General features: G+C 36.4%; 1 pseudogene; it reads left to right on the forward strand.

Annotated features, from left to right (window-relative positions):
• LOC118910070 (alpha/beta hydrolase domain-containing protein 17B-like) overlaps positions 1-4,693 on the forward strand; it is a 109,097-nt pseudogene extending 104,404 nt beyond the window's left edge.
• Positions 4,694-11,129: the final 6,436 nt, after the last annotated feature.

Genomic DNA, 11,129 nt, shown 5'->3' on the forward strand with positions numbered 1-11,129 from the left:
TCTAGCAAATCATAAATATACATGGGAAAATGGAATATATGTACTAATACATTAACAGCAGTAATTCTAGTATTGGGATAATTTTAACTTTTATTGTCTTTTTTGAGTTTGTTTAATTATTTTTCCATAATGAAAATATGTATTACTTGGGAAATAAAGACAACTTGTAACTATAACATATTGACGATTACAGTTGCAAGGAGATCCTGGAAACAAGGCCACCTGTTTAAGCCCTCATTACTCTGTACTGTGAAATACACAGGGCTCACTTCTCCCAGTGACTCCAGGACCTGAGAGTGACAGTGTTTGAGCTTTGGGTTCCACTAAATTCCACGAAAGGCTTTGTGCTTGCGTCCATCCACCAGGTTGGATCTTAACGATGAGACCTGGAAAGAAGTTGATTTAGAGATGTCTGTTTTCTGGTATGTAGGGACCCCATGAAAGAGGGTAAATATTGACCATTTGGGGTCCTCAAAATCCGAAAAGTCAAAAGTGAGTCAAAGAGCAAAAGTGTGGCCTATCTTTGAATCTGTGAGACCACAGGGGGTTGGTAGGGCAGGACTTTCTTTCAGTACCTCAACACAGGAGAAAAACCTGCCTCTAGACCTCAGGGACAGGGACAGGATGTGTCCACCCTCTGGACTCCCACTATTAAAATATTGTGCCACCATGTCTGGCACCCATGAGCTAACAGCTGAGGAGCACAGCAGCCATCTGAGGAGGATCAGCAAGCACAGATCAGAGAAATAGAACTCAGATGAAACCCTTCGTTTTAAAAAGGAGTAAAATAAGTTAAACTTTCAAGTATAGCACCAAAAAAGAAAGAACTAAACAAATGAAGAAAGATAAAACACTCTGAAACAAACAGAAAGCTTGCTTTCAATCTACATTGATGGTTTCTTACTACTACTGTGCAATAGAAACATGGCAGCTTAAAATGACCTCATTCATTTTCTTCGGTTTCCATGGGTTAGGGCCGTAGGTATGACTTAGGTCCTCTGCTCAGGATCTCACAAGATGGCAAAGAAGATGTTGGCTAGTCTGCATTCTCATCTGGAGACTCAACTGTTTTGAAGCTCATTTATGTTGTTGGCAAAAGTTGTTTCCTCACAGGTGCGGGACTGAGGGCCCCAGCTGCTTTCCTGCTGTTCGCTGGACGTTTCTTTTAATTTCCTGTCACGGGACCACTCCAACATGACTCGCTGCTTTTTTAGGGGAGGAAGAGTGACATCCTGCCACTACTGCAATATTATATTTGTCAGAAGTAAGTCCTGGGTCCTGCCCATATCAAGGGGAGGGATTTACAGGATGTGAACACCAGACAGCAGGGACTATGGGATATCATCTTAGGGTCTATCTGCCATAAAACTAAAACAAAAAGTAACTGAATTAAAGAAAATGGATCATTACTGAGATCTATATAGAGGAAGAAATATCTCAACTCAAGAGAACAAAAAATTAAAAGAGATGAAAATCATTAAGAAATAGAAGATAGAGAAGACAATAATTAAATAGATATTAGGAAAATTCTCTTTATTTGATTGAAACAATGTAATGGAAACATGGAAGTCTGAAAACCAAATGGGTTCATAGAGTTTAAGCTGTACTGAAGAAAAAATATGGGCTTTGTCCTGAATATACAACAACTAATCTACACTTTCCAGTATACCCAAAGGTCTCCCTGAAGGTAGATGTGAATAATGTTATGATGAATAATGTTAACTAATGAATTCTGAAAGGAAGTCATGCATGCATACCACTTCCAGGCCTACTGCACAAAAGCTATTCATGTTCTGTTTTTACATGGTGGGTAGGCGTAGTGGAAAGAACTCCCATGGCAATTTGTTAAACCACACTGGAGATGGTAGACGCATTATTACAAGTGATATGGAATGAGGAGAGAAAGGTTACCCTGATGCTTGGTCCATCTGCCCAAAAGGTAAATTAAAGCCTTTTTGCAAATAAATTTCACACCTGCACAATATAAAAATAAATCCTTCAGTTGACTATTATATCAGTCATGTAGATACAAAGGCAAGGATATGAAGGCAATAAAGAAAAAGAATGTTTAATGTAAATTAAACATGTAAACAAACTTCAATTTTCATAAATTGGAGATTTGATTAAGATACATAGATACATCTGCATCAAGATATATTGTGTCCAATTTCTTTGAACTGTCAAAAGAATGAATTAGAATCAATAATTTGGAAAGATTTCCATAAAGTTTCTCACCCAAGGGATGAAGAAGAGAAATAAAAGCAGAATGTATAGTGTGATGTAATTTTTCAAAAGTCAATATTGACTTTAAAAAATCACTGTTTATATATAATTATATGCTTAGAGAAGAAATGTCAGAGGGTCTGCACAAGGTTGTCATATGGACTACCTGAAGGCAAAAAAAGAAATGATGCTGGGAATGTAGGAGGTAAAGAGGAGAGGATCCAGGCAGAGAAAAGGGAAAAATTTTTTAAACACACTAAAAAGAATTCATGTGATCATATATGTGATTAATGAAAAGTCTGTTTAAGCATGTATATATGTGTGTGTAATTAGACATTTAATTAAATGAGTAAATTATATTACTTGATTATTTCAAAAATTTTTTTATAGTTACATGATAGGCTTAGGATAATTACAAGTGAAGAATATAGTTGTGTTTGTCAGATATTTGAAGTAGAGTGCATGAGCAAATTCAGTATACCCCATCCCATTATTAATCTTGACTGTATATTTTTAATCAATCATAAATCTTAGAGAAAATCCACTTTCTCCTGACATTTAAATTTTTCAAAAATGTTATCAATTCATGTCATCTATTTCAAACTGAACTGTTCAACTACCTATTCTATCCATCCCCATCCATTTGTCTGTTCATATATGTATATTTCTCTTACAGCCTGTTATTTGGAAAAATATTTCCAATGAAGAAGAATTATGTGATGAATTATTAAATAACAGCATACATTCCTTAAGATTGTAACTGAAATTTTGTTATCTGGGAATGTTTTAAACATGGGCTTTTACAAACCAATTACCGGCTTTCTTTATCTCTACTTCAAAAAATATATATATGTATATATATGTCAGCCAGTCGGTGGCCAACTCCTGGCTGAGCAAGGGCTCGACTCGCCCCCTCGGTTCCCTTCCAGTCTCCCTCCTGCCATCGGAGCGAACCCCGCGCTTGGCAGGCTGAGGCGGAGCACAGAAAGGCAGGTTAGAGAGAAGAAACACCTGGCTGCGTCTGGGTGGCGTCTGCAGGGCCAGAAAAAGAGGGGCTGCGGGGCCGTCAGTCGGCAGAACGCGAGCCCAGGTGCAGGAGCAGGGCCGTCGCGAGGCGAGTCTTGAGAGCGCGAGCCGATCGCGGCGGCCGCCGCCGTCCTTCCTCGTCCCCGCGCCGGGGGCTGCGGGCTCGCGCCCCTTCCTCGGCCCGGCCCCCCCGCAGGCCGGGAGTGTCCGGCGGCCGCGGCAGCGGGGACCGCACCTGGCCGAGGACTGAGCATCGGCGGAGGTGCTCCGGCCCTTTCTGCCTAACGCTTTGGCCGGGGCCCCTCAGGTTCAGTAAAGGGAATGAACAAATGTTTGATCACCCATGTTTATGCAGCATTGTTCACAAAAGACAAAGCGTCCACTGAGAGATTAATGAATAAACAAAAATGTATAATATATACATACAATGGAATATTATTCATCGTTTAAAAGAAGAAAATTCTGACATGCTACAACGTGATGAACCCTGAAGACGTGAAGATGAATATCTTTCATTTAGTGAGCTATGTTGCCTCTTCTGCTGTCCACCTTGTCCAGGGAAAACTGCTTCAAAATTAGCGTTTTTGCTACCTGATCCAACTTAACACTGATGTGTGATGAAAGTGGAAGCCGCTGGATTTTACACCTATCAGAACGAGCGGACTGGTAATACTCTTCTAGAGAAAAAGATGCTATTGAGTGTTTCATGCCTAGAACCAGTAAAGGCAACAGAATGGCCTGCATGTTTGTGCGTTGCTCACGCAATGCCAAATACACGTTACTTTTCTCACATGGAAATGCTGTTGATCTTGTTCAGATGAGCAGCTTTTATTTAGGACTGGGATCACGAATTAATTGTAATATATTCTCATATGATTATTCTGGATATGGTGCAAGTTCTGAGAAACCAACAGAGAAGAACGTCTATGCAGACATAGAAGCTGCTTGACTTGCTCTTAGGACAAGATATGGCATTCACCCTGAAAATGTGATCATATATGGCCAGAGTATAGGGACAGTACCCTGTGGACCTTGCTGCTTGATATGAGAGTGCTGCCGTTATTCTTCATTCTCCTTTGACCTCTGGAATGCGAGTTGCTTCTCCTGATACCAAGAAGACCTACTGTTTCGATGCATTCGCAAACATTGACAAAATCTGTAAGATAACCTCTCCAGTATTAATAATTCATGGAACTGAAGATGAAGCCATTGACTCTTCACTTGGCCTCGTGTTGTTTGAGCGTTGCCAAAGACCTGTGGAGCCTCTTTGGGTTGAAGGGGCAGGTCACAATGATGTGGAACTTTATGGACAGTACCTTGAAAAGTTGAAACAATTTGTGTCACAGGAACTGTTAAATTTGTAAATTCTGTAAATTTGCATACTGAGTTTTCCTTTCTTGCTGAACTGTACTCTTTGGTAAAAAGATAAAACCTGAAGGTTTTGTTTTCAAATCATGTCGGTTGCCTTCATAATGTACAGGTAATGATTTGTTAACAGACTTAATGAAGTTTTTAATTACCAAAACTAGAATGGAAATAACAGTATCATGCAGTGAGGCTATGTAATTTATATTTTTTCTGTGACTTTTTTTTAAACATCAAGATGAGTACTGTATGAAATTTTAATTCTGTGGCATCAAATGCTGTAAAAGTATTATTAAATGCTTTTGCATATCAAACAAATTTGTAAATATTTTCAAAACATCTCAATGTACTAAATCTTATTCTGGTATAGAAATGTACTATTCTTTCAATAAAAAGCTCTATATCTAAAATAATTCAAGTACTCAAAATAGAATAAACTGTATGAAAACACGCAAGTTCGCTAGAGATGACCTAACCCCTGTTGTACAGGGATAGAGATTTAAAGTTCATTGTAAGATACATTGAATTTTCTGTATTCCCTGGTTGTTACAACATTTTCTTCTTTAAAGAAAAATGTCTTAATTTTTAATCCATCTATTAATTTCCCAACTAGTTACCTGTAAATGAGAAGTCATGATAGCATTGAATTTTAACTAGTTTTCATTTGTAAGTTTGGTACTGTGAGGCAACTACTTAAAATTTTCAATATAGTTATTTAAAAGGCATTTAGAGCCTCAAGAATGATTTTGTATGTGATGTTGTTTTAAATTTTGACTGATCTTGTAGAATTGCATTACCCTTCATTATAAGGAAACCTGAAAGTCTGATAGATGTTCATCTAGACCACAGACTGAGTAGCTATTTGGTCCTTTCCACTTTGGCTATTTTTAAGAATAGGACCTGTTGTTTTGGATTGCTGACAATTTCATGAATTCACTTTTGAGTTCAGAAGATAAGAAAATATTAAATCATAACTTTTATATTAACCAATGTAGTAAAAAATAAAGCTCACATTCAAAAACTAAATAACTAAATACATATATATGTCTGTGTTTTAGAAGAAGCCAAATTTGTCTGTGGTTTACTACAATACTTTTAAAATTTTAATTTTAGGAAAGAATTGTGATTTTGACAGAATCCTTTATATGTTTGACTTGATGACAATTTAGCAATTTAAAGCAGACAATATTCTCTTCCATTATTTTTAAAAGAAAAATCTCCACATGCTTTGTGCTACCAGTGTATCAAAACAATTGACTTTATTATATTAAGAAATGTGTTAGTATTCAAATATGAAATATATAAGTTTAAGAATTTTTATTTGATGTTATTCTACACACAGAATAATTAACAGCCAGAAAACAAAACTAAATGCTCTCTGGTACTTTCTGAAGGATCACACTTTCTCTGTGTCTTCACTTAGTGTCTATTAAGAACTGCTATTTGCAGAAGTCAGATTCTTAAAAAGCCTGTGGGTCCTCAAAATTTTTCTGAATGGCCCTTGAAGTTCCTGATGTGGTAAGTTTGTTTTCCACAGCTTGTCATTGCTGCCTCATATTGGAATTCTTAGTTACTCCATTTGTTGTTTTGGTTTGGTTTGGTTTGGCTAGGTTAGATTAGGTTAGGTCAAGTTAGGTTAGGTTTCATTTGGCTAGGTTAGGTTAGGTTAGGTTTGGTTAGATTAGGTTAGGTTAGGCTAGATTAGGTTAGGTTTGGTTAGGTTAGGTTTCAGTTTTTGCTAAGTGAAAGGACTATACTGCAGGTCTCTCCTGTACAGACTAGTCCTCTTCTTGGGAGTTTGCATAGTAGATATTCATCATCTTCTAAAATTCAACGATTTTTTTTCAGTGACTAACTTTCATTCACTGAACTTGCCACTGAATTCCTAATTCTGATTCTAAACAGCTGCCATTTAAAAAAACTTTTTAGAAAAAATAATGAATTTCGGTTTTTTCCAGATATTAATAATTATGTTAACTTTCACAGATGTGTAGATGTAAGAGTATTTTTACTCAATATTCCAGTAAAAAATACATAACGGATATCATCTTCCTCATGAATAAAACAGTCTGCTCTCTGGGAGTCTTTCTGTCAGGTCAGCAAAGTGCATGCAGCACAACGTATGCATACCCGCCACAGGTGTGGAAAGTCACCTAGTCCGGCTGAAGCAAAAATACTTAAATGATTTGCCCCATACCAGTTGTACAACCCAAGTCAATGTAACCAAACTCAGATGGAAATCCATACTGATGAGAAGAAGGAATGAAAATAAATCAACACTCAAAAAACATTTTTAGTGTGCCTGTTTAAAAATAAATGATTCAGTTCTAAGGTACATGCATTTATTTAGATATAAACAAGTATGGCAGCTATAATATAAGATTAGTGCTCATTTTGGAACCACTGTATGTATAATTATTAAGTCTTAGGCCTCTATTATAAGATTTTTCAATAACAAATAACTTACAGACATAAAAAAATTCTTAAAAATTTCAGGAATAAAGGTATTTTATACACTTTCCTTGTTTTTACATAGTGTACAAAATTCAGGCAACCTAAGGTAGACTTACAGGAAAAGCCCACCTTCAATGGCCTTACTTAGTAAATTGCTGATTAATATATTTAATAATTTAAAACCACAATGCTTTATACTTAAAATTTTTTTTTATTTTGGTATCATTAATGTACAATTACATGAGCAACATTATGGTTACTAGACTCCCCTCATTATCAATTCCCACCACATACCCCATTACACTCACTGTCCATCAGCATAGTAAGATGCTATAAAATCACTACTTGACTTCTCTATGATATACTGCCTTCCCCTTGCCCACCCACATTATGTGTGCTAATCGTAATGCCCCTTTTTCTCCCTTATCTCTCTCTTCCCACACATCCTCCCCAGTCCCTTTCCTTTTGGTGAATGTTAGTCCATTCTTGGGTTCTGTGAGTCTGCTGCTGTTTTGTTCCTTCAATTTTTTTTTTTTTGCTCTTATACTCCATGGATGAGTGAAATCATTTGGCACTTGTCTTTCTCCACCTGGCTTGTTTCACTGAGCATAATACCCTCTAGCTCTATCCATGTTGTTGCAAATGGTAGGATCTGTTTTCTTCTTAGGACTGAATAATATTCTATTGTGTATATGTACCACATCTTTATTCCTTCATCTACTGATGGACACTTAGGTTGCTTTCTTTTCTTGGCTATTGTAAATAGTGCTGCAATAAACATAGGGGTGCATATATCTATTTGAAACTGGGCTGCTTCATTCTTAGGGTAAATTCCTAGGAGTGGAATTCCTGGGTCAAATGGTATTTCTATTTTGAGTTTTTTGAGGAACCTCCATACTGCTTTCCACAATGGTTGAACTAGTTTACATTCCCACCAGCAGTGTAGGAGGTTTCCCCTTTCTCCACATCCTTGCCAACATTTGTTGTTGTTTGTCTTTTGGATGGTGGCCATCCTAACTGGTATGAGATGATATCTCATTGTGGTTTTAATTTGCATTTCTCTGATGATTAGGGATGTGGAGCATCTTTCCATGTGCCTGTTGGCCATCTGAATTTCTTCTTTGGAGAAGTGTCTGTTCAGCTATTCTGCCCTTTTTTTAACTGGATTATTTGCTTTTTGTTTGCTGAGGTGCACGAGCTCTTTATATTTTGGATGTCAACCCATTATCAGATATGTCATTTATGAATATATTCTCCCATACTGTAGGATGTCTTTTTGTTCTGTTGTTGGTGTCCTTTGCTGTACAGAAGCTTTTTACTTTGACATAGTCCCACTTGTTCATTTTTCCTTTTGTTTCCCTTGCCTGAGGAGATATGTTCATGAAGAAGTTGCTCATGTTTATGTCCAAGAGATTTTTGCCTATGTTTTTTTCTAAGAGTTTTGTTGTTTCATGACTTACATGCAGGTCTTTGATCCATTTTGAGTTTACTTTTGTGTATGGGATTAGACAATAATCCTGTTTCATTCTCTTACATGTAGTTGTCCAGTTTTAACAAAAACAGCTGTTGAAGAGGCTGTCATTTCCCCACAGTATATCCATGGCTCCTTTATCATATATTAATTGACCATATATGCTTGGGTTAATATCTGGACTCTCTATTCTGTTCCACTGGTCTATGGGTCTGTTCTTGTGCCAGTACCAAATTGTCTTGATTACTGTGGGTTTGTAGTAGAGCTTGAAGTTGGGAAGTGAGATACCCCCAGTTTTATTCTTCCTTCTCAGGTTTGCTTTGGCTATTCAGAGTCTTTGTAGTTCCATATGAATTTTTGAACTATTTGTTACAGTTTGTTGAAGGACGCTGTTGGTATTTTGATAGGGATTGCACTGAATCTGTAGATTGCTTTAGGCAGGATGGCCATTTTGACAATATTAATTCTTCCTACCCAAGGGCATGGGATGAATTTCAATTATTAGTGTCTTCTTTAATTTCTCTCAAGAGTGTCTTATAGTTTTCAGGGTATAGGTCTTTCACTTCCTAGGTTAGGTTTATTCCTAGGTATTTTATTCTTTTTGATGCAATTTTGAATGGAATTATTTTCCTGATTTCTCTTTCTGCTGGTTCATTGTTAGTGTATAGGAATGCAACAGATTTCTGGGTATTAATTTTGTATCCTGCAAATTTGCTGAATTCAGATATTAGTTCTGGTAGTTTTGGAGTGGATTCTTTGGAGTTTGCTCTGCACAATATCATGTCTTCTGCAAACAGTGATAGTTTGACTTCTTCCTTACCAATCTGGATGCCTTTTATTTGTGTTGTCTGATTGCCATGGCCAAGACCTCCAGTAGTATGTTGAATAAAAGCAGGGAGATTGGGCATCCTTGTCTTGCTCTCAATCTTAGAGGAATAGCTTTCAGCTTCTCACTGTTAAGTATGATGTTTGCTGTGGGTTTGTCATATATGGCCTTTATTATGTTGATGTGCTTGCCCTTTATAGCCATTTTGTTGAGAGTTTTTATCACGACTGGACATTGAATTTTGTCAAATGCTTTTTCAGCATCTATGGAGATGATCATGTGGTTTTTGTCCTTCTTGTTGTTGATGTGGTGCATGATGTTGATGGATTTTTGGATGCTATACCATCCTTGTTTGTTTCCCTGAGATGAATCCCACTTGATCATGTTGTATGATCCTCTTGATGTATTTTTAAATTTGGTTTGCTAATATTTTATTGAGTAGTTTTGCATCTGTGTTCATCAGGGATATTGGTGTGTAATTTTCTTTTTTTGTGGGGTCTTTCCCAGGTTTTGGTATTAGAGTGATGCTGGCTTCATAGAATGAGTTTGGAACTATTCCCTCCTCTTCTACTTTTTGGAAAACTTTAAGTAGAATGGGTATTATGTCTTCTCTAGATGTCTGATAAAATTCAGTGGTGAATTCGCTATCTGCTTTTTAATTAAGTCAGTTTATAAGTTCATCAACAAGTATTTGTGAAGTGCTTACTAAGGAAACAGGTAGTATGTTAGATTGAAGGTGGATAAGATAAAAGGTATTGTTTATTATCACAAAGAGTAAAGACTATTGCAGGTGGTTAATGTGGAGAAAAATGATTATAAGATAATATACTTGTTACTGTTGATATCCATATTAAGTGCAATGGGCCTAAGACCCTATCTGTGACCTTCAACTGAATATGTGAACAGATTGAGATAAGAAAAATTTATGGTGGCCCAGGATGGACTTTGACCTTCAGATAATATAATATTTAATTAATGTTTATTCAACTTTTACCATAATGGTGGAAGTGGAGAAATATAGGCTGATAAGTGCTTAAAAATATCTCTTTTCCTTTTCTTTCTACTTTGTATTAAACCACCTATAAGGGCAATAGATGAGACTTTATGGTAACTAGTAGAAGAAATTGTTTTGTCTGACATTCATATATATGTTTTATACTTGCAGCCAAATAAACATGAAGCATGCCAGAGTGTGAAGCTTTGTAATGAAATTTAAGGTGGAGAGGAAGAAACAAAGACACCTCTACCGGGAGAAAAGAGGAAAGTATCAGCCTTGCCAGAGCAGAAATAACAAAAAAAATCCAGCAACTCACAGAAGTCATAAACCAAACAAAGGTCTCTCAGAGTAAGGATTTATAAGGTCTTCAGAATTGAATCTCTACCCAGTTTAACTATTCCAGTGTTGTCTCTATAGTAAATTTTATAATTAAGTCTTTGAATAAATAATATAAATAGTTTTTAAGCATGTCTGTTGCAAGAATTAGCTACATTTTTTCTGGTTATATGCCACATAAATCTCTTTTATTGAATTATAAATGATATGCTCTTCATTCATTTAAATACTGTCCTTTCATCACTGCCTAACCAAAATAGTTCAGTAGATTGCATTGCTTTTTCCCTTCTAAGATATTTTACTATCTTACAACGTTTGCCCTTTCTATTATTAACTTCAATTCTTCTTCCTTTGATACATACCTCATTTTTTACTTCATACATGCATTCCTTCTTCATTGAAAAAAAATATTTGTATAGAGATTGAAAAAG

The sequence above is a fragment of the Manis pentadactyla genome, chromosome 3 (genome assembly GCF_030020395.1).
Source record: "Manis pentadactyla isolate mManPen7 chromosome 3, mManPen7.hap1, whole genome shotgun sequence".
NCBI classification, from domain to species: domain Eukaryota; kingdom Metazoa; phylum Chordata; class Mammalia; order Pholidota; family Manidae; genus Manis; species Manis pentadactyla.